The following is a 19,574-nucleotide window of genomic DNA, read 5'->3' as shown; positions in this document are numbered from 1 at the left end:
TTGGTGCACATCAATGTTGTTTAAATGATAGATCTATTCTGACCCCTGTAGCCGAATATCGGGATGTTGTCTCGATTGCGGCGGTTACCAATGTTCAGTGTGCCTTTGCTTTCCTAGATTTTTATAAGGCTTTTGATCACGTTAATCATGTGTTTTTAGATCGTGTTTTAGGTATAATAGGTTTTAACGCTTCGTCCCGTGGTGTTCTTGGCAACTTGTATAGGGGAATAACTGCCCGGGTGTCTGTCAATGGGCAGCTGACGCCGCCCATTGATATCCGCCGCGGGGTGCCTCAGGGCAGTCCGCTCTCTATGTCCTTATTCGTGTTGTCCCTGGAACCACTGCTTCGGACCATTGCTCTCAAGCTTCAGGGTATGACCCTCTCTGGTGGGAACCTCACTATTAAGGCATACGCGGATGATGTCGTTGTTCTACTCCGTCAGCGTACAGATATCCCGTTGTTGAAAGGGGCAGTTGATACTTACTGTCGTGTCTCTGGAGCACGTCTTAATCACGGCAAATGCAAGATCCTTGACATTCGAGGATTTCGCGGTGTTGATGTACCTTGGGCCACTTTTGTCGATCGCCATACGTCCTTGGGGATTATCGTTGATCGGTGTCCTCTCAAAATGGCGGCTCTCAATTGGAAATCTGTCACCGAGAAGATACAGGGTGCTCTGATGGTCCATGAGCAGCGTTCTCTTAACATTTTGCAAAAAGTTCGCATTTTAGACACGTACGTTTTATGTAAATCCTATTATGTTGCTCAGCTGTTCCCACTTCCCCTGATGGTGGCGAAAAGGTTGCGCCAATTGTCCAGCAGGTTTATATGGAAGGGCCATCTATTCAAGTTACGATACGAGGTTATGACGAAACCGCGTCTCTCCGGAGGTTTGGGCCTCTCTGACATTACTCGCAAGGCGTCAGCGTTGTACGTCCGCCGTACGACTCTCATTGTCACACAAGAAGTGAGTTCCATTACGTCCAAGCTTTTTACTGTCGTGCGTCCGGGGAGCCTTGCTCCACCTGTCGACGTCGGTCGCCTCAATTTTAAGTTGAAGCACATCCGGGAATTTTATATTGCGGTGAGCTACCTCGGTGACGTCTTTTTGCGGCGACCTGTGCCAACGACCAAGTGTTTGATTGCCCGCTGGAAGGGGCAGGACGGTCCCAATCCAATAGAACTGGCGTCTCCATCTGTCTCCTGGAGGAACGTCTGGAAGAATGTTAGTTTGCCGATCCACTCTATGGCCGTGACGTCCACGTGGTATAGGGTAATTAATAATTTGATCCCCACAAATGTACGACTGCACCGCATTGGTCTTTCTGACACGGACAAATGTACTCGGTGTGGTCTCCTGGATACCCTTGAACATCGATTCACCTGTTGTGGCCACCTTGCAAATTGGCGTTGGCTCAGGAAACAACTGGCTTTTGTAACTAGGTCTGCTGAAGCCGCTTATACCATTGATATCATCGTACGGCCCGATTCTTATTTCTTTCCGCGGACGAAGCTTAATACAGTCATGTGGTTGATTGGCCATTTTGTACATTTTGTCGTCACTTGTCATGAGGAGGATGAACGCCTAGCGTTTCAGCAGTACATGCTTACTGCTTACTGGACCCGCTTGCGATTGCCACGTCTCCGCGATGACTTTGCCAACATGCTTACCCTGACGTTCGAAAGAGAGGGTGTTGGATAACGTCGCCCATGAGCGCCACATTTTTATGATATTTCTGGATTGCGACTATCCCGTGTCGTCCTTCTTTTATTTCTTTCTTTTCATTTTACGCCAGGACTGCAGATTTCGTGGAACTTTTGGCTGAAAGAGAACAACAATGACGCCAAGTAACAGGACAGTAGAAAAGTTCCAATGCCCTTGTGCAGGTGCCATTCGGAGACGGGACAGTGGAGACATCGTGGCCAGGCCTCGGGATTCGACCCCTGCCCACTTTGTTTCCACAGCCCTGAATCTGAAGGACACCTCTTGTAATGAGGACATATACAAACATACAACAGAAAAAGAGATAAGAGAGCTAATAAAAAAAAAACAAAGTGGCTAGGATACCTGGCTTTCACCCAGAAGGCCAGGGTTCGATTCCCGGTACCAAAAAAAAAAAGCGGTCTAAGGCGCCAGACTCAAGGAATAACCTTGGCTGCAGTAGCGGCTAGAGCCTTCTGGTCCTCGAATGACGGCGTGGCTTCGAATCCCACTCCTGACACAGATTTTGTCGCTTCTCTAGAGCACCCTGCGAAATTAATAAAGAAAGACTAAAAAAAAAAAAAAAAAAAAAAAGTCGTAGAGCATTCGACTGCAGATCGAGAGGTCCCCGGTTCAATCCCGGGTGCCCCCTTCATTTTTCAGTATCTCGAAAAAACAAAAGACGATTGTCGCGGTGAGTTGCCAATACATGTTTGAGATGCACTCCGCACGCCATACCGAAGGCTTTGGAGCAACATTTCAATGGGAGGATCGCAGCCAAGGGTCTTGCAGGTCATCGTCCTCCCGCCATGAGGTCGAACTGTACGAAATCCACTTGCTTGGGGGAAGAATCTTGTACACTGAATTTTATAGAATATGGTGATAGGCAAAAGTTTTCATGTACTGCTGCACGGAGAAACAAAAATTGGAGGAGCTAGGATTTGAACCCAGGACTTTCTGCATGCGAAGCAGACACTCTACCACTGAGTTACACCCCCGCCAGAGAAACATCTGGGACGAGTCTCTCCTGGATACTACTGTCATTATTTCTTAGGTTTGAACGGTACAGTAAGTTTTGGAGGAACCTATTCATGACAAGACCTAAGCAGCGTCGACTCCGTGGCGCAACGGTAGCGCGTCTGACTCCAGATCAGAAGGTTGCGTGTTCAAATCACGTCGGGGTCACAATGAAATTTTCGTTTACGAAAGCCATAGGCGAGTATGTCAGTTTAATCAGATACCAAACGATTACAGAGAACGGACGAACAGAACTTGCTTGAAAAAAGCTGCTAGTGCAATTTTCGCATTCTGACATTAAGGTGAAGGCGCCGACTCGCACTTTCTCCAGGCGCGAGGTGTCTAGTATTTTTGATATTTATATCGTTTAACGCTAATATATAACTGAGAGATAATGATTACACGATATTTTGCTCGATTAGACGTCTTTATCCAGGCAGAGTGTAATATTTTTCGTTAAGTTATGGGAATAGGAAGATCGTGAAAGGGGGTATAGCTCAGTCGTAGAGCATTCGACTGCAGATCGAGAGGTCCCCGGTTCAATCCCGGGTGCCCCCTTCATTTTTCAGTATCTCGAAAAAACAAAAGACGATTGTCGCGGTGAGTTGCAAATACATGTTTGAGATGCACTCCGCACGCCATACCGAAGGCTTTGGAGCAACATTTCAATGGGAGGATCGCAGCCAAGGGTCTTGCAGGTCATCGTCCTGCCGCCATGAGGTCGAACTGTACGAAATCCACTTGCTTGGGGGAAGAATCTTGTACACTGAATTTTATAGAATATGGTGATAGGCAAAAGTTTTCATGTACTGCTGCACGGAGAAACAAAAATTGGAGGAGCTGGGATTTGAACCCAGGACTTTCTGCATGCGAAGCAGACACTCTACCACTGAGTTACACCCCCGCCAGAGCAAGTACATCTGGGACGAGTCTCTCCTGGATACTACTGTCATTATTTCTTAGGTTTGAACGGTACAGTAAGTTTTCGAGGAACCTATTCATGACAAGACCTAAGCAGCGTCGACTCCGTGGCGCAACGGTAGCGCGTCTGACTCCAGATCAGAAGGTTGCGTGTTCAAATCACGTCGGGGTCACAATGAAATTTTCGTTTACGAAAGCCATAGGCGAGTATGTCAGTTTAATCAGATACCAAACGATTACAGAGAACGGACGAACAGAACTTGCTTGAAAAAAGCTACTAGTGCAATTTTCGCATTCTGACATTAAGGTGAAGGCGCCGACTCGCACTTTCTCCAGGCGCGAGGTGTCTAGTATTTTTGATATTTATATCGTTTAACGCTAATATATAACTGAGAGATAATGATTACACGATATTTTGCTCGATTAGACGTCTTTAGCCAGGCAGAGTGTAATATTTTTCGTTAAGTTATGGGAATAGGAAGATCGTGAAAGGGGGTATAGCTCAGTCGTAGAGCATTCGACTGCAGATCGAGAGGTCCCCGGTTCAATCCCGGGTGCCCCCTTCATTTTTCAGTATCTCGAAAAAACAAAAGACGATTGTCGCGGTGAGTTGCAAATACATGTTTGAGATGCACTCCGCACGCCATACCGAAGGCTTTGGAGCAACATTTCAATGGGAGGATCGCAGCCAAGGGTCTTGCAGGTCATCGTCCTGCCGCCATGAGGTCGAACTGTACGAAATCCACTTGCTTGGGGGAAGAATCTTGTACACTGAATTTTATAGAATATGGTGATAGGCAAAAGTTTTCATGTACTGCTGCACGGAGAAACAAAAATTGGAGGAGCTGGGATTTGAACCCAGGACTTTCTGCATGCTTTTTTTTTTTTTTCTCTACGACTTTTTTTTTTTTTTTTTTTTTTTTTTCTGGAGCCGGCATTTACAATAATAAAGGAAATGGAAATCAACAATTACAACACACTTCTTTGCTGTGTGTCGTTACTTCTGGAGAAAATTAGGAAAAAAAATGGCTCCGTTACTAACACAAGAAATATCCTCAGTTTCCAGTGTACTGGAGTGGAGTCTACGAAGAGGGGGGGGGGGTGGGAACCAGTACACGAGAGACAGAAGCAGTGGGGCCTCTTCGCGGCACTACTGGTGTCCCGCGGCCCGGGCCCACCCCCTTAGACTCACATATCTTACCCTATACCCATTCTATTAAATATTATTTTAAGCATATTGCCGAAAAGGTTGCCATGATTAGGATATCTGAGGGTTTTCGCGAATTCAGTGTCCATAATCATCTTGAATTCCAAGTGATCGTCGCCACCAAGTTTATTAAAAACATAAATGGAATAGTTGCCCAACTACCACATAACGACGTTATTTTTCGCCGGCGGATAATATCGCACGTCGGGTCGAGACAACATAGTTGAAGGTATGTTGGTGGTTGTAGTCCTGGTAATAAGGGCTATTTTTTCTCTCAGCCAGCCCCAATTCCGTGCACGTTCTCCGCAGGTATAACGGTGCATAACGGTATCCACCAGTTGACAGCTATGGCAGAGAGGTGTATCACTGAGTCCGATTTTATGTAGCCTCTCATTGGTGCTAATCACATCATTGATTGCTTTGTACCATGCAGTTCGAGCGGCGGAAGTAAGGACACTGGAACTGACATTACGCCATACTATATCCCAGTTGATGCCACTGTACTTCGTAACAATTGGATTCGGTCCTTCGTGTTGTCGCTCGTATGCCAATATTGCTGGAGCCGCTAAATGTCGAGAATTTAAGAGCTCTTGACTGATGTAGCTGCGTGCAAGGTAATAATCTCGGATGTATTTCAGCTTGTAACTGATGGTCTGAATGTTCAGCGGGGGGGTCAAGACTTGGCGGCCTGACGGCAGTGAATAATTGCGCCGTAATGCCCGAAGGGTAATTGTTAATGATAGAGACCGTCCGTGTGACATAGAGAGCTGCTGCCTTTTTCTTGATGTCGACTAAGCCCATCCCTCCGTTTAGGGGGTGGAGTGTTGCAGTTGTGGCAGATACTCGAAAAATTTCCCCGTGCCAAATAAAATTTGTTATCTTCGACATAATATTTCGAGCAATTACTGCAGGGAGCGGCAGAAGCTGCGCCATGTAGTAGGCTTTTGATAAAATACAGGCGTTGATAAGTTGAATGCGATCAAATTGGTTGAGGCTGCGATGGTAATTATCAATCAGGGCACCATGTATTTTACGTGCAACATCCCGCCAGTTAGCCGCTATCATCTTTAGAGAGGAGGCCGTCAACACGATCCCCAGAGCCTTGTGTACTCTGACTGTTGTAGCATAATCAACCCGTAAATGCTGGAGGCCACAGAGGTTCAGAAATTTGGTTTTTTGTTCATTTAACTGCGCCCCTGACGCCAAACAGTAGTTCCGAAGTTCAGCCGCTAATATGGTGACATCAGCTACATTGCGAATCACCACACCCACATCGTCGGCATAAGCTCCGATTACACTTTTTACCCCAGAAATCGTAATCCCAGTGAGTTTCGTCTGCAACTGTTGTAACAGAGGTTCAAGGGAGAGTACAAAAAGCAACATGGACAAGGGGCTCCCTTGTGGAACCCCTCTGTTGATTTGTATTGGTCGCGTCAGTTGTGAGTTGACAGAAAGTTTGGCAGTGATTCCCATGGCCACGTTCTGAATCATGGCAATCGTGTTCTGAGAGAAACCCAATCTTTGCATAGTCTCGAGGAGGTACGCGTGATTTACGAGATCAAAAGCTTTAAAGAAATCAAGAAAGATCAGCCCACATTTCATGTTACCAGCGTTCGTTAACGCAATGACGTCTCTGTAAAAAGCAGCCGTTTGCAGAATTGTTCTCCTGAAGGCACATGTCTGCTGTTGGCCAATGATTTTAGCAGTGAGTGGCATGAGTCTCATGTTAATTGCGCGAGCCACGATCTTATAATCAGAGTTTAACAACGAGATTGGGCGGAAATTGGTGATAGTTTTAGTACCTCTGTTTTTAGGGAGAAGCACAATTTTACATTCCTTAAAGACGGGTGGGACAGACGTTCCTTGCAAGACTTCGTTCACGACTTGAGTAATTTTGTCCCCGATAATGTGCCAATAGTGCCTGTAAAATTCAACAGGTAAGCCATCAGGGCCAGGGGATTTCCGAATCGGCGAACTGCAGACGACCTCCAATACATCTTTATTACTGAAGGCTAACGAAATAGAGTCAGTTTCTTCCCTAGTTACGGTAGATGAAATGGCACTAAACAGTCCATCATAGCAGTCGTCGTGGAGAGCCGCTGATGCGTAGGTGTTGACAAAATAGTCGTGCAGAGCTTTGACAATCTCTCGCTGAGTGTCAACCGTTGTTCCATCCTCAAGTTTTAGGGCGTCAATAAAAGTCCGCCTCCTGTTCCGTGTATGTTTGACGAGGTGGTACAGAGCGGCTGCTTCATCATCTCGAACCGACGTCACTTTAGATTTTATCTTAAGGCCGTCCAGTTGCATCCTCTTCAGACTGATTAATTTTGCCTTTATTTTCCGAATGTCGGCGATTCTGGTGGTCGTCGCGTCTGCACGATCGTACAGGTCCCGTAAGATTGTGTAATAAAATTCCATCGTCGTTTTGATCTCCGCCGCCCTTTCAATTCCGAAGTACATGATGACATTTCGCAGTTTCGGCTTTGCCTGCAGAGTCCACCACTCGATAGTGCTACGAAACTTGTTAGTAGCGCGCAAGCACTGCTCCCAAGCTCGACGCACCCCCTCCTCTAGCTCAACATCCGTTAACAATGACACATTCAGGTTCCATTGATGTCTATACCATCGTGTGGGTTGTGGAAGTAATTTCAGGCACGCGATGACACCACTGTGATCGGAGAAACTGGAGGGGATCGTCTCTACTTTTAATAAATCATTCTCGAAAACGTCGGAAACATAAATCCTGTCGATTCTGCTACAGGAATTCGCGACGATGTGAGTGAAGCGTACCAATGTCGGGTACCGAATTTCCCACACATCTTTAAGTTTTAAGTCGGTCACGAAGCGCTTTAATGCAGGCGAATAATTAAAATTTGGGGACTGATCTTTCCGGGATAAGACACAATTAAAATCACCACCAATGATAAGGCGTCGGGGATTTTTCCTAAATAAATAGAGTATATGTTCCTGAAAAAAAGTAGCTCGGTCTGCTCTATAGGTAGTACCGGAAGGTGCGTACAAATTGATGATGGTGACGCCGAAAACGGTGATCCCCACCCCTCTACCCGATTCCAATTTGTCAATCTCAGTAACTGGAATCCCTTCTCTAATTAAGATTGCGGTCCCCACGGTCGTTTCCGGGGAAAAATTCGTGATGCCGACAAACCCAGGAAGAGTAAATTGTGGCATGGACACCTCCTGCAAAAGTGCTATGTCAGTTCCTGACTCATATAGGTATTGTTTTAATGCGTTCAGTTTCACTTCCGATCTGATTTTATTAATATTGAGGGTCGTGATCGTATAGGCCTGTGACATAATAACAGGACGTCTGAGAGGAGGAGGGATCAACTGCCTTTAATTGTCCACATCTTCATGCCATTCCATTTTAGTAGCGGCCGCGGAATTCGTGTCTGGAACGTCACTGAGGGGTTCTCTTGCGTCTTTGCTTTTACTCTTTTTCCGGACAGCATTAACATTGGGTGGTAATCGGATCCTGTGACGGACACTGTGCAGCACCGCTGCAGCCGGAGGCGTGGGAGGGTCGTGGGTGACGTCAAGCTTCTCTCTTGACACATCTTGCGCCGGGAGCGGGTGCGCCGAAACCTCTGGCGAGCGATCAGCTGAGCCACCACTTTCACTATCAGCTTGTTTGGCAATACTCGCCGCCCGAAGCTGTTTGTTGTCAATGACAGTCCCGGGCTGCTGTGTGTGTATACCGTCGCGGAGTTGTTGACATTCATGTTGTTCTGAGGCCAGGGCCGGAGCGGCCGCCACGTGTTGTGTACCGTCCGTGCCTGGAGATATTGTTTGTATACCATCACGGCGAGCCTCGACGTGTGTACTTCCAGCAGACACGGGAGCCACACCTACTTGTTGACCTTCCTGAGTGTGTTGTTGCGGAAGTTCTGAGACATCAGCCTGTGGTAACTGAACGGCATCTACGGAAGTATCGGCGCTTGAAATTGCGGTAGAAGAATCGTCCACAATCGCCGCACCGGGTAGAACTTTTGCGTCCGAAGCGGTTCCCCGCACGTCCGGTTCCGCGGTCTCTTGCGCACTGAAGGTGTCATCATCAGAGTCACGGCTGTCACAAGTCCGACGCCTCTTATTAGTCGTGGCATCGACTTTCGCCGGTGGCTTAGTACCATTATCTCTCCTAACCAGAACCGGAAACTCATCAGGGCGAATTTCATGTAGCTCTTCCGAAGGTGCTTCAGAACTAGGGACCTCACGCTCGAACATAGGTTGATCCGCCACTACATCAGCCAACGTAAGCCTTTTACGCTGCTGCAGCGAATTCTTTAGCACAAACATTCGCCTGGGACAGTCCTGACGCAAGTGACCACTCTCGTTACAGATATGGCACGTGGGAGTTTGGCCACTGTAAGTAACATGAGCCCTATAGTCACAAACGGTTATATGAGAGGGTATATTCTGCTTGATATGCATTTCCACAGATCGGACGCCACTATAACATTGTAACCTGTGCTGGTTCGACCACCGTTCGTTTCGAATCTGCTTGATATCCCCGAATTTGGACAGAATCTCTTTCAGATAACAATTGTCTACTTCAGGCGGTAAGTTAAAGATACGCACATTGGTATACTCGACATCGGCATTAGAAATGATCACAGTACTTACAGATTCGTCCCGGTGTCGAAAAACAGCTCTCCCTCCGTGTTTCGCCATTATCTTGTCCAGTAACACAGGATTCAGTAATTTTACAAAGAAGCAATATTGCTCGGTATCATAATAGGCTGTGTGCACTTGATCAGAGGTAATGCCAATAACATCCACAATCCAATCATGTATTTCTAAGGAACTAGGCTGCACATAACGGGTAGACTTGTCGAACTCAAAACGGAGTGTACACTTGCGCGGAAATAACCTGGACATTGCAAAATATAGCTAGCGGTAGAACCGCTAGAATAACACAAGAACGAAAATCAAACTCGAGATCAATATACTCTAAATCAGAACACCTCACGGGCAAAGAGAAAGTTTAGTAGTAATCACGACTTGTAAACACGTGTCGGAGCGGAGCACTCAATACGTCCGATCAGCACGGTGTCTCAGGCGCGACTGCCCCCCCGCCAGAGCAAGTACATCTGGGACGAGTCTCTCCTGGATACTACTGTCATTATTTCTTAGGTTTGAACGGTACAGTAAGTTTTCGAGGAACCTATTCATGACAAGACCTAAGCAGCGTCGACTCTGTGGCGCAACGGTAGCGCGTCTGACTCCAGATCAGAAGGTTGCGTGTTCAAATCACGTCGGGGTCACAATGAAATTTTCGTTTACGAAAGCCATAGGCGAGTATGTCAGTTTAATCAGATACCAAACGATTACAGAGAACGGACGAACAGAACTTGCTTGAAAAAAGCTACTAGTGCAATTTTCGCATTCTGACATTAAGGTGAAGGCGCCGACTCGCACTTTCTCCAGGCGCGAGGTGTCTAGTATTTTTGATATTTATATCGTTTAACGCTAATATATAACTGAGAGATAATGATTACACGATATTTTGCTCGATTAGACGTCTTTAGCCAGGCAGAGTGTAATATTTTTCGTTAAGTTATGGGAATAGGAAGATAGTGAAAGGGGGTATAGCTCAGTCGTAGAGCATTCGACTGCAGATCGAGAGGTCCCCGGTTCAATCACGGGTGCCCCCTTCATTTTTCAGTATCTCGAAAAAACAAAAGACGATTGTCGCGGTGAGTTGCAAATACATGTTTGAGATGCACTCCGCACGCCATACCGAAGGCTTTGGAGCAACATTTCAATGGGAGGATCGCAGCCAAGGGTCTTGCAGGTCATCGTCCTGCCGCCATGAGGTCGAACTGTACGAAATCCACTTGCTTGGGGGAAGAATCTTGTACACTGAATTTTATAGAATATGGTGATAGGCAAAAGTTTTCATGTACTGCTGCACGGAGAAACAAAAATTGGAGGAGCTGGGATTTGAACCCAGGACTTTCTGCATGCGAAGCAGACACTCTACCACTGAGTTACACCCCCGCCATAGCAAGTACATCTGGGACGAGTCTCTCCTGGATACTACTGTCATTATTTCTTAGGTTTGAACGGTACAGTAAGTTTTCGAGGAACCTATTCATGACAAGACCTAAGCAGCGTCGACTCCGTGGCGCAACGGTAGCGCGTGTGACTCCAGATCAGAAGGTTGCGTGTTCAAATCACGTCGGGGTCACAATGAAATTTTCGTTTACGAAAGCCATAGGCGAGTATGTCAGTTTAATCAGATACCAAACGATTACAGAGAACGGACGAACAGAACTTGCTTGAAAAAAGCTACTAGTGCAATTTTCGCATTCTGACATTAAGGTGAAGGCGCCGACTCGCACTTTCTCCAGGCGCGAGGTGTCTAGTATTTTTGATATTTATATCGTTTAACGCTAATATATAACTGAGAGATAATGATTACACGATATTTTGCTCGATTAGACGTCTTTAGCCAGGCAGAGTGTAATATTTTTCGTTAAGTTATGGGAATAGGAAGATCGTGAAAGGGGGTATAGCTCAGTCGTAGAGCATTCGACTGCAGATCGAGAGGTCCCCGGTTCAATCCCGGGTGCCCCCTTCATTTTTCAGTATCTCGAAAAAACAAAAGACGATTGTCGCGGTGAGTTGCAAATACATGTTTGAGATGCACTCCGCACGCCATACCGAAGGCTTTGGAGCAACATTTCAATGGGAGGATCGCAGCCAAGGGTCTTGCAGGTAATCGTCCTGCCGCCATGAGGTCGAACTGTACGAAATCCACTTGCTTGGGGGAAGAATCTTGTACACTGAATTTTATAGAATATGGTGACAGGCAAAAGTTTTCATGTACTGCTGCACGGAGAAACAAAAATTGGAGGAGCTGGGATTTGAACCCAGGACTTTCTGCATGCGAAGCAGACACTCTACCACTGAGTTACACCCCCGCCAGAGCAAGTACATCTGGGACGAGTCTCTCCTGGATACTACTGTCATTATTTCTTAGGTTTGAACGGTACAGTAAGTTTTCGAGGAACCTATTCATGACAAGACCTAAGCAGCGTCGACTCCGTGGCGCAACGGTAGCGCGTCTGACTCCAGATCAGAAGGTTGCGTGTTCAAATCACGTCGGGGTCACAATGAAATTTTCGTTTACGAAAGCCATAGGCGAGTATGTCAGTTTAATCAGATACCAAACGATTACAAAGAACGGACGAACAGAACTTGCTTGAAAAAAGCTACTAGTGCAATTTTCGCATTCTGACATTAAGGTGAAGGCGCCGACTCGCACTTTCTCCAGGCGCGAGGTGTCTAGTATTTTTGATATTTATATCGTTTAACGCTAATATATAACTGAGAGATAATGATTACACGATATTTTGCTCGATTAGACGTCTTTAGCCAGGCAGAGTGTAATATTTTTCGTTAAGTTATGGGAATAGGAAGATCGTGAAAGGGGGTATAGCTCAGTCGTAGAGCATTCGACTGCAGATCGAGAGGTCCCCGGTTCAATCCCGGGTGCCCACTTCATTTTTCAGTATCTCGAAAAAACAAAAGACGATTGTCGCGGTGAGTTGCAAATACATGTTTGAGATGCACTCCGCACGCCATACCGAAGGCTTTGGAGCAACATTTCAATGGGAGGATCGCAGCCAAGGGTCTTGCAGGTCATCGTCCTGCCGCCATGAGGTCGAACTGTACGAAATCCACTTGCTTGGGGGAAGAATCTTGTACACTGAATTTTATAGAATATGGTGATAGGCAAAAGTTTTCATGTACTGCTGCACGGAGAAACAAAAATTGGAGGAGCTGGGATTTGAACCCAGGACTTTCTGCATGCGAAGCAGACACTCTACCACTGAGTTACACCCCCGCCAGAGCAAGTACATCTGGGACGAGTCTCTCCTGGATACTACTGTCATTATTTCTTAGGTTTGAACGGTACAGTAAGTTTTCGAGGAACCTATTCATGACAAGACCTAAGCAGCGTCGACTCCGTGGCGCAACGGTAGCGCGTCTGACTCCAGATCAGAAGGTTGCGTGTTCAAATCACGTCGGGGTCACAATGAAATTTTCGTTTACGAAAGCCATAGGCGAGTATGTCAGTTTAATCAGATACCAAACGATTACAGAGAACGGACGAACAGAACTTGCTTGAAAAAAGCTACTAGTGCAATTTTCGCATTCTGACATTAAGGTGAAGGCGCCGACTCGCACTTTCTCCAGGCGCGAGGTGTCTAGTATTTTTGATATTTATATCGTTTAACGCTAATATATAACTGAGAGATAATGATTAGACGATATTTTGCTCGATTAGACGTCTTTAGCCAGGCAGAGTGTAATATTTTTCGTTAAGTTATGGGAATAGGAAGATCGTGAAAGGGGGTATAGCTCAGTCGTAGAGCATTCGACTGCAGATCGAGAGGTCCCCGGTTCAATCCCGGGTGCCCCCTTCATTTTTCAGTATCTCGAAAAAACAAAAGACGATTGTCGCGGTGAGTTGCAAATACATGTTTGAGATGCACTCCGCACGCCATACCGAAGGCTTTGGAGCAACATTTCAATGGGAGGATCGCAGCCAAGGGTCTTGCAGGTCATCGTCCTGCCGCCATGAGGTCGAACTGTACGAAATCCACTTGCTTGGGGGAAGAATCTTGTACACTGAATTTTATAGAATATGGTGATAGGCAAAAGTTTTCATGTACTGCTGCACGGAGAAACAAAAATTGGAGGAGCTGGGATTTGAACCCAGGACTTTCTGCAGGCGAAGCAGACACTCTACCACTGAGTTACACCCCCGCCAGAGCAAGTACATCTGGGACGAGTCTCTCCTGGATACTACTGTCATTATTTCTTAGGTTTGAACGGTACAGTAAGTTTTCGAGGAACCTATTCATGACAAGACCTAAGCAGCGTCGACTCCGTGGCGCAACGGTAGCGCGTCTGACTCCAGATCAGAAGGTTGCGTGTTCAAATCACGTCGGGGTCACAATGAAATTTTCGTTTACGAAAGCCATAGGCGAGTATGTCAGTTTAATCAGATACCAAACGATTACAGAGAACGGACGAACAGAACTTGCTTGAAAAAAGCTACTAGTGCAATTTTCGCATTCTGACATTAAGGTGAAGGCGCCGACTCGCACTTTCTCCAGGCGCGAGGTGTCTAGTATTTTTGATATTTATATCGTTTAACGCTAATATATAACTGAGAGATAATGATTACACGATATTTTGCTCGATTAGACGTCTTTAGCCAGGCAGAGTGTAATATTTTTCGTTAAGTTATGGGAATAGGAAGATCGTGAAAGGGGGTATAGCTCAGTCGTAGAGCATTCGACTGCAGATCGAGAGGTCCCCGGTTCAATCCCGGGTGCCCCCTTCATTTTTCAGTATCTCGAAAAAACAAAAGACGATTGTCGCGGTGAGTTGCAAATACATGTTTGAGATGCACTCCGCACGCCATACCGAAGGCTTTGGAGCAACATTTCAATGGGAGGATCGCAGCCAAGGGTCTTGCAGGTAATCGTCCTGCCGCCATGAGGTCGAACTGTACGAAATCCACTTGCTTGGGGGAAGAATCTTGTACACTGAATTTTATAGAATATGGTGACAGGCAAAAGTTTTCATGTACTGCTGCACGGAGAAACAAAAATTGGAGGAGCTGGGATTTGAACCCAGGACTTTCTGCATGCGAAGCAGACACTCTACCACTGAGTTACACCCCCGCCAGAGCAAGTACATCTGGGACGAGTCTCTCCTGGATACTACTGTCATTATTTCTTAGGTTTGAACGGTACAGTAACTTTTCGAGGAACCTATTCATGACAAGACCTAAGCAGCGTCGACTCCGTGGCGCAACGGTAGCGCGTCTGACTCCAGATCAGAAGGTTGCGTGTTCAAATCACGTCGGGGTCACAATGAAATTTTCGTTTACGAAAGCCATAGGCGAGTATGTCAGTTTAATCAGATACCAAACGATTACAAAGAACGGACGAACAGAACTTGCTTGAAAAAAGCTACTAGTGCAATTTTCGCATTCTGACATTAAGGTGAAGGCGCCGACTCGCACTTTCTCCAGGCGCGAGGTGTCTAGTATTTTTGATATTTATATCGTTTAACGCTAATATATAACTGAGAGATAATGATTACACGATATTTTGCTCGATTAGACGTCTTTAGCCAGGCAGAGTGTAATATTTTTCGTTAAGTTATGGGAATAGGAAGATCGTGAAAGGGGGTATAGCTCAGTCGTAGAGCATTCGACTGCAGATCGAGAGGTCCCCGGTTCAATCCCGGGTGCCCCCTTCATTTTTCAGTATCTCGAAAAAACAAAAGACGATTGTCGCGGTGAGTTGCAAATACATGTTTGAGATGCACTCCGCACGCCATACCGAAGGCTTTGGAGCAACATTTCAATGGGAGGATCGCAGCCAAGGGTCTTGCAGGTCATCGTCCTGCCGCCATGAGGTCGAACTGTACGAAATCCACTTGCTTGGGGGAAGAATCTTGTACACTGAATTTTATAGAATATGGTGATAGGCAAAAGTTTTCATGTACTGCTGCACGGAGAAACAAAAATTGGAGGAGCTAGGATTTGAACCCAGGACTTTCTGCATGCGAAGCAGACACTCTACCACTGAGTTACACCCCCGCCAGAGCAAGTACATCTGGGACGAGTCTCTCCTGGATACTACTGTCATTATTTCTTAGGTTTGAACGGTACAGTAAGTTTTCGAGGAACCTATTCATGACAAGACCTAAGCAGCGTCGACTCCGTGGCGCAACGGTAGCGCGTCTGACTCCAGATCAGAAGGTTGCGTGTTCAAATCACGTCGGGGTCACAATGAAATTTTCGTTTACGAAAGCCATAGGCGAGTATGTCAGTTTAATCAGATACCAAACGATTACAAAGAACGGACGAACAGAACTTGCTTGAAAAAAGCTACTAGTGCAATTTTCGCATTCTGACATTAAGGTGAAGGCGCCGACTCGCACTTTCTCCAGGCGCGAGGTGTCTAGTATTTTTGATATTTATATCGTTTAACGCTAATATATAACTGAGAGATAATGATTACACGATATTTTGCTCGATTAGACGTCTTTAGCCAGGCAGAGTGTAATATTTTTCGTTAAGTTATGGGAATGGGAAGATCGTGAAATGGGGTATAGCTCAGTCGTAGAGCATTCGACTGCAGATCGAGAGGTCCCCGGTTCAATCCCGCGTGCCCCCTTCATTTTTCAGTATCTCGAAAAAACAAAAGACGATTGTCGCGGTGAGTTGCAAATACATGTTTGAGATGCACTCCGCACGCCATACCGAAGGCTTTGGAGCAACATTTCAATGGGAGGATCGCAGCCAAGGGTCTTGCAGGTCATCGTCCTCCCGCCATGAGGTCGAACTGTACGAAATCCACTTGCTTGGGGGAAGAATCTTGTACACTGAATTTTATAGAATATGGTGATAGGCAAAAGTTTTCATGTACTGCTGCACGGAGAAACAAAAATTGGAGGAGCTGGGATTTGAACCCAGGACTTTCTGCATGCGAAGCAGACACTCTACCACTGAGTTACACCCCCGCCAGAGCAAGTACATCTGGGACGAGTCTCTCCTGGATACTACTGTCATTATTTCTTAGGTTTGAACGGTACAGTAAGTTTTCGAGGAACCTATTCATGACAAGACCTAAGCAGCGTCGACTCCGTGGCGCAACGGTAGCGCGTCTGACTCCAGATCAGAAGGTTGCGTGTTCAAATCACGTCGGGGTCACAATGAAATTTTCGTTTACGAAAGCCATAGGCGAGTATGTCAGTTTAATCAGATACCAAACGATTACAGAGAACGGACGAACAGAACTTGCTTGAAAAAAGCTACTAGTGCAATTTTCGCATTCTGACATTAAGGTGAAGGCGCCGACTCGAACTTTCTCCAGGCACGAGGTGTCTAGTATTTTTGATATTTATATCGTTTAACGCTAATATATAACTGAGAGATAATGATTACACGATATTTTGCTCGATTAGACGTCTTTAGCCAGGCAGAGTGTAATATTTTTCGTTAACTTATGGGAATAGGAAGATCGTGAAAGGGGGTATAGCTCAGTCGTAGAGCATTCGACTGCAGATCGAGAGGTCCCCGGTTCAATCCCGGGTGCCCCCTTCATTTTTCAGTATCTCGAAAAAACAAAAGACGATTGTCGCTGTGAGTTGCAAATACATGTTTGAGATGCACTCCGCACGCCATACCGAAGGCTTTGGAGCAACATTTCAATGGGAGGATCGCAGCCAAGGGTCTTGCAGGTCATCGTCCTGCCGCCATGAGGTCGAACTGTACGAAATCCACTTGCTTGGGGGAAGAATCTTGTACACTGAATTTTATAGAATATGGTGATAGGCAAAAGTTTTCATGTACTGCTGCACGGAGAAACAAAAATTGGAGGAGCTGGGATTTGAACCCAGGACTTTCTGCATGCGAAGCAGACACTCTACCACTGAGTTACACCCCCGCCAGAGCAAGTACATCTGGGACGAGTCTCTCCTGGATACTACTGTCATTATTTCTTAGGTTTGAACGGTACAGTAAGTTTTCGAGGAACCTATTCATGACAAGACCTAAGCAGCGTCGACTCCGTGGCGCAACGGTAGCGCGTCTGACTCCAGATCAGAAGGTTGCGTGTTCAAATCACGTCGGGGTCACAATGAAATTTTCGTTTACGAAAGCCATAGGCGAGTATGTCAGTTTAATCAGATACCAAACGATTACAGAGAACGGACGAACAGAACTTGCTTGAAAAAAGCTACTAGTGCAATTTTCGCATTCTGACATTAAGGTGAAGGCGCCGACTCGGTGTCTAGTATTTTTGATATTTATATCGTTTAACGCTAATATATAACTGAGAGATAATGATTACACGATATTTTGCTCGATTAGACGTCTTTAGCCAGGCAGAGTGTAATATTTTTCGTTAAGTTATGGGAATAGGAAGATCGTGAAAGGGGGTATAGCTCAGTCGTAGAGCATTCGACTGCAGATCGAGAGGTCCCCGGTTCAATCCCGGGTGCCCCCTTCATTTTTCAGTATCTCGAAAAAACAAAAGACGATTGTCGCGGTGAGTTGCAAATACATGTTTGAGATGCACTCCGCACGCCATACCGAAGGCTTTGGAGCAACATTTCAATGGGAGGATCGCAGCCAAGGGTCTTGCAGGTCATCGTCCTCCCGCCATGAGGTCGAACTGTACGAAATCCACTTGCTTGGGGGAAGAATCTTGTACACTGAATTTTATAGAATATGGTGATAGGCAAAAGTTTTCATGTACTGCTGCACGGAGAAACAAAAATTGGAGGAGCTGGTATTTGAACGCAGGAGTTTCTGCATGCGAAGCAGACACTCTACCACTGAGTTATACCCCCGCCAGAGCAAGTACATCTGGGACGAGTCTCTCCTGGATACTACTGTCATTATTTCTTAGGTTTGAACGGTACAGTAAGTTTTCGAGGAACCTATTCATGACAAGACCTAAGCAGCGTCGACTCCGTGGCGCAACGGTAGCGCGTCTGACTCCAGATCAGAAGGTTGCGTGTGCAAATCACGTCGGGGTCACAATGAAATTTTCGTTTACGAAAGCCATAGGCGAGTATGTCAGTTTAACCAGATACCAAACGATTACAGAGAACGGACGAACAGAACTTGCTTGAAAAAAGCTACTAGTGCAATTTTCGCATTCTGACATTAAGGTGAAGGCGCCGACTCGCACTTTCTCCAGGCGCGAGGTGACTAGTATTTTTGATATTTATATCGTTTAACGCTAATATATAACTGAGAGATAATGATTACACGATATTTTGCTCGATTAGACGTCTTTAGCCAGGCAGAGTGTAATATTTTTCGTTAAGTTATGGGAATAGGAAGATGGTGAAAGGGGGTATAGCTCAGTCGTAGAGCATTCGACTGCAGATCGAGAGGTCCCCGGTTCAATCCCGGGTGCAACCTTCATTTTTCAGTATCTCGAAAAAACAAAAGACGATTGTCGCGGTGAGTTGCAAATACATGTTTGAGATGCACTCCGCACGCCATACCGAAGGCTTTGGAGAAACATTTCAATGGGAGGATCGCAGCCAAGGGTCTTGCAGGTCATCGTCCTCCCGCCATGAGGTCGAACTGTACGAAATCCACTTGCTTGGGGGAAGAATCTTGTACACTGAATTTTATAGAATATGGTGATAGGCAAAAGTTTTCATGTACTGCTGCACGGAGAAACAAAAATTGGAGGAGCTGGGATTTGAACCCAGGACTTTCTGCATGCGAAGCAGACACTCTACCACTGAGTTACACCCCCGCCAGAGCAAGTACATCTGGGACGAGTCTCTCCTGGATACTACTGTCATTATTTCTTAGGTTTGAACGGTACAGTAAGTTTTCCAGGAACCTATTCATGACAAGACCTAAGCAGCGTCGACTCCGTGGCGCAACGGTAGCGCGTCTGACTCCAGATCAGAAGGTTGCGTGTTCAAATCACGTCGGGGTCACAATGAAATTTTCGTTTACGAAAGCCATAGGCGAGTATGTCAGTTTAATCAGATACCAAACGATTACAGAGAACGGACGAACAGAACTTGCTTGAAAAAAGCTACTAGTGCAATTTTCGCATTCTGACATTAAGGTGAAGGCGCCGACTCGCACTTTCTCCAGGCGCGAGGTGTCTAGTATTTTTGATATTTATATCGTTTAA

The 19,574-nt window shown here is 46.0% G+C and overlaps 35 non-coding genes across 35 annotated transcripts; 24 read left to right on the top strand and 11 right to left on the bottom strand.

The window, feature by feature from the left end:
* Window positions 1–2,629: 2,629 nt before the first annotated feature.
* Window positions 2,630–2,701, bottom strand: Trnaa-cgc (transfer RNA alanine (anticodon CGC)). The gene has a single exon. It is a non-coding gene; the product is annotated as a tRNA-Ala (tRNA).
* A 115-nt stretch (window positions 2,702–2,816) lies between these two features.
* Trnaw-cca (transfer RNA tryptophan (anticodon CCA)) lies at window positions 2,817–2,888 on the top strand. The gene has a single exon. It is a non-coding gene; the product is annotated as a tRNA-Trp (tRNA).
* A 318-nt stretch (window positions 2,889–3,206) lies between these two features.
* Trnac-gca (transfer RNA cysteine (anticodon GCA)) lies at window positions 3,207–3,278 on the top strand. The gene has a single exon. It is a non-coding gene; the product is annotated as a tRNA-Cys (tRNA).
* A 274-nt stretch (window positions 3,279–3,552) lies between these two features.
* Window positions 3,553–3,624, bottom strand: Trnaa-cgc (transfer RNA alanine (anticodon CGC)). The gene has a single exon. It is a non-coding gene; the product is annotated as a tRNA-Ala (tRNA).
* Window positions 3,625–3,742: 118 nt separating this feature from the next.
* On the top strand, window positions 3,743–3,814 carry Trnaw-cca (transfer RNA tryptophan (anticodon CCA)). The gene has a single exon. It is a non-coding gene; the product is annotated as a tRNA-Trp (tRNA).
* A 318-nt stretch (window positions 3,815–4,132) lies between these two features.
* On the top strand, window positions 4,133–4,204 carry Trnac-gca (transfer RNA cysteine (anticodon GCA)). The gene has a single exon. It is a non-coding gene; the product is annotated as a tRNA-Cys (tRNA).
* A 5,854-nt stretch (window positions 4,205–10,058) lies between these two features.
* Window positions 10,059–10,130, top strand: Trnaw-cca (transfer RNA tryptophan (anticodon CCA)). The gene has a single exon. It is a non-coding gene; the product is annotated as a tRNA-Trp (tRNA).
* Window positions 10,131–10,448: 318 nt separating this feature from the next.
* Window positions 10,449–10,520, top strand: Trnac-gca (transfer RNA cysteine (anticodon GCA)). The gene has a single exon. It is a non-coding gene; the product is annotated as a tRNA-Cys (tRNA).
* A 274-nt stretch (window positions 10,521–10,794) lies between these two features.
* Window positions 10,795–10,866, bottom strand: Trnaa-cgc (transfer RNA alanine (anticodon CGC)). The gene has a single exon. It is a non-coding gene; the product is annotated as a tRNA-Ala (tRNA).
* A 118-nt stretch (window positions 10,867–10,984) lies between these two features.
* Window positions 10,985–11,056, top strand: Trnaw-cca (transfer RNA tryptophan (anticodon CCA)). Its single transcript has one exon. It is a non-coding gene; the product is annotated as a tRNA-Trp (tRNA).
* Window positions 11,057–11,374: 318 nt separating this feature from the next.
* On the top strand, window positions 11,375–11,446 carry Trnac-gca (transfer RNA cysteine (anticodon GCA)). The gene has a single exon. It is a non-coding gene; the product is annotated as a tRNA-Cys (tRNA).
* Window positions 11,447–11,720: 274 nt separating this feature from the next.
* Trnaa-cgc (transfer RNA alanine (anticodon CGC)) lies at window positions 11,721–11,792 on the bottom strand. Its single transcript has one exon. It is a non-coding gene; the product is annotated as a tRNA-Ala (tRNA).
* Window positions 11,793–11,910: 118 nt separating this feature from the next.
* On the top strand, window positions 11,911–11,982 carry Trnaw-cca (transfer RNA tryptophan (anticodon CCA)). The gene has a single exon. It is a non-coding gene; the product is annotated as a tRNA-Trp (tRNA).
* Window positions 11,983–12,300: 318 nt separating this feature from the next.
* On the top strand, window positions 12,301–12,372 carry Trnac-gca (transfer RNA cysteine (anticodon GCA)). The gene has a single exon. It is a non-coding gene; the product is annotated as a tRNA-Cys (tRNA).
* Window positions 12,373–12,646: 274 nt separating this feature from the next.
* Window positions 12,647–12,718, bottom strand: Trnaa-cgc (transfer RNA alanine (anticodon CGC)). Its single transcript has one exon. It is a non-coding gene; the product is annotated as a tRNA-Ala (tRNA).
* A 118-nt stretch (window positions 12,719–12,836) lies between these two features.
* Window positions 12,837–12,908, top strand: Trnaw-cca (transfer RNA tryptophan (anticodon CCA)). Its single transcript has one exon. It is a non-coding gene; the product is annotated as a tRNA-Trp (tRNA).
* Window positions 12,909–13,226: 318 nt separating this feature from the next.
* Window positions 13,227–13,298, top strand: Trnac-gca (transfer RNA cysteine (anticodon GCA)). Its single transcript has one exon. It is a non-coding gene; the product is annotated as a tRNA-Cys (tRNA).
* A 274-nt stretch (window positions 13,299–13,572) lies between these two features.
* On the bottom strand, window positions 13,573–13,644 carry Trnaa-cgc (transfer RNA alanine (anticodon CGC)). The gene has a single exon. It is a non-coding gene; the product is annotated as a tRNA-Ala (tRNA).
* A 118-nt stretch (window positions 13,645–13,762) lies between these two features.
* On the top strand, window positions 13,763–13,834 carry Trnaw-cca (transfer RNA tryptophan (anticodon CCA)). The gene has a single exon. It is a non-coding gene; the product is annotated as a tRNA-Trp (tRNA).
* A 318-nt stretch (window positions 13,835–14,152) lies between these two features.
* Window positions 14,153–14,224, top strand: Trnac-gca (transfer RNA cysteine (anticodon GCA)). Its single transcript has one exon. It is a non-coding gene; the product is annotated as a tRNA-Cys (tRNA).
* Window positions 14,225–14,498: 274 nt separating this feature from the next.
* On the bottom strand, window positions 14,499–14,570 carry Trnaa-cgc (transfer RNA alanine (anticodon CGC)). The gene has a single exon. It is a non-coding gene; the product is annotated as a tRNA-Ala (tRNA).
* A 118-nt stretch (window positions 14,571–14,688) lies between these two features.
* Window positions 14,689–14,760, top strand: Trnaw-cca (transfer RNA tryptophan (anticodon CCA)). The gene has a single exon. It is a non-coding gene; the product is annotated as a tRNA-Trp (tRNA).
* Window positions 14,761–15,078: 318 nt separating this feature from the next.
* Window positions 15,079–15,150, top strand: Trnac-gca (transfer RNA cysteine (anticodon GCA)). Its single transcript has one exon. It is a non-coding gene; the product is annotated as a tRNA-Cys (tRNA).
* A 274-nt stretch (window positions 15,151–15,424) lies between these two features.
* On the bottom strand, window positions 15,425–15,496 carry Trnaa-cgc (transfer RNA alanine (anticodon CGC)). The gene has a single exon. It is a non-coding gene; the product is annotated as a tRNA-Ala (tRNA).
* Window positions 15,497–15,614: 118 nt separating this feature from the next.
* Window positions 15,615–15,686, top strand: Trnaw-cca (transfer RNA tryptophan (anticodon CCA)). Its single transcript has one exon. It is a non-coding gene; the product is annotated as a tRNA-Trp (tRNA).
* A 664-nt stretch (window positions 15,687–16,350) lies between these two features.
* Trnaa-cgc (transfer RNA alanine (anticodon CGC)) lies at window positions 16,351–16,422 on the bottom strand. The gene has a single exon. It is a non-coding gene; the product is annotated as a tRNA-Ala (tRNA).
* A 118-nt stretch (window positions 16,423–16,540) lies between these two features.
* Window positions 16,541–16,612, top strand: Trnaw-cca (transfer RNA tryptophan (anticodon CCA)). Its single transcript has one exon. It is a non-coding gene; the product is annotated as a tRNA-Trp (tRNA).
* A 318-nt stretch (window positions 16,613–16,930) lies between these two features.
* Window positions 16,931–17,002, top strand: Trnac-gca (transfer RNA cysteine (anticodon GCA)). Its single transcript has one exon. It is a non-coding gene; the product is annotated as a tRNA-Cys (tRNA).
* A 274-nt stretch (window positions 17,003–17,276) lies between these two features.
* On the bottom strand, window positions 17,277–17,348 carry Trnaa-cgc (transfer RNA alanine (anticodon CGC)). The gene has a single exon. It is a non-coding gene; the product is annotated as a tRNA-Ala (tRNA).
* A 118-nt stretch (window positions 17,349–17,466) lies between these two features.
* Trnaw-cca (transfer RNA tryptophan (anticodon CCA)) lies at window positions 17,467–17,538 on the top strand. The gene has a single exon. It is a non-coding gene; the product is annotated as a tRNA-Trp (tRNA).
* Window positions 17,539–17,837: 299 nt separating this feature from the next.
* Trnac-gca (transfer RNA cysteine (anticodon GCA)) lies at window positions 17,838–17,909 on the top strand. The gene has a single exon. It is a non-coding gene; the product is annotated as a tRNA-Cys (tRNA).
* A 464-nt stretch (window positions 17,910–18,373) lies between these two features.
* Trnaw-cca (transfer RNA tryptophan (anticodon CCA)) lies at window positions 18,374–18,445 on the top strand. The gene has a single exon. It is a non-coding gene; the product is annotated as a tRNA-Trp (tRNA).
* Window positions 18,446–18,763: 318 nt separating this feature from the next.
* On the top strand, window positions 18,764–18,838 carry Trnac-gca (transfer RNA cysteine (anticodon GCA)). The gene has a single exon. It is a non-coding gene; the product is annotated as a tRNA-Cys (tRNA).
* A 271-nt stretch (window positions 18,839–19,109) lies between these two features.
* Window positions 19,110–19,181, bottom strand: Trnaa-cgc (transfer RNA alanine (anticodon CGC)). Its single transcript has one exon. It is a non-coding gene; the product is annotated as a tRNA-Ala (tRNA).
* Window positions 19,182–19,299: 118 nt separating this feature from the next.
* On the top strand, window positions 19,300–19,371 carry Trnaw-cca (transfer RNA tryptophan (anticodon CCA)). Its single transcript has one exon. It is a non-coding gene; the product is annotated as a tRNA-Trp (tRNA).
* The last annotated feature ends 203 nt before the right edge of the window (window positions 19,372–19,574 follow it).

The sequence above is a fragment of the Schistocerca cancellata genome, chromosome 3, assembly GCF_023864275.1.
Source record: "Schistocerca cancellata isolate TAMUIC-IGC-003103 chromosome 3, iqSchCanc2.1, whole genome shotgun sequence".
Lineage (NCBI taxonomy): Eukaryota > Metazoa > Arthropoda > Insecta > Orthoptera > Acrididae > Schistocerca > Schistocerca cancellata.
The sequence above is the reverse complement of the archived record's forward strand: the minus strand, read 5'-3'. Positions and strand labels throughout refer to the sequence as shown.